Source organism: Eleutherodactylus coqui, chromosome 2 (genome assembly GCF_035609145.1).
Source record: "Eleutherodactylus coqui strain aEleCoq1 chromosome 2, aEleCoq1.hap1, whole genome shotgun sequence".
NCBI classification, from domain to species: Eukaryota; Metazoa; Chordata; class Amphibia; order Anura; family Eleutherodactylidae; genus Eleutherodactylus; species Eleutherodactylus coqui.
Window position 1 is genome coordinate 319,871,561 of NC_089838.1, and position 466 is coordinate 319,872,026.

Consider the following 466-nt stretch of genomic DNA (forward strand, 5'->3'; position numbering starts at 1 on the left):
TTGCACATTGAAGACTGCATCTTCTACTTTTCATCATCCTCATGCTTTTTGTTTGGAGGTTGCACCCTCTAAAACACATTTCTTCATTTTACAATTAACCAACAAGTGGTAGATTTTGGAAAACAGAAACTTGTTTCCCTTCCAAATAAGTTCCACATTTACTCTCTCTCTAACCTCAGTATTACGCAGCAGATTCTTACGCAACATGACTGGCATGATGAGCTACTATGTCCAAGAAAGCCTCATCCTGCTGAATATTTCTACGATCTACCCAGGGCTGTGAAATTCAGTAATATAATGCAGTGCAGGACATGGCAGTTAGTTTTTTTTAAATAAATACAAAAAATGTCATTCTTGACATACTATACCTACTAGGACCTTCATCTACCTGGAGAATCTAGGGTCTAGACAGAAGTATCTGAGCTACTTCCTATATAAGCCTATGGGAGTTATAGAAACAGCTGAG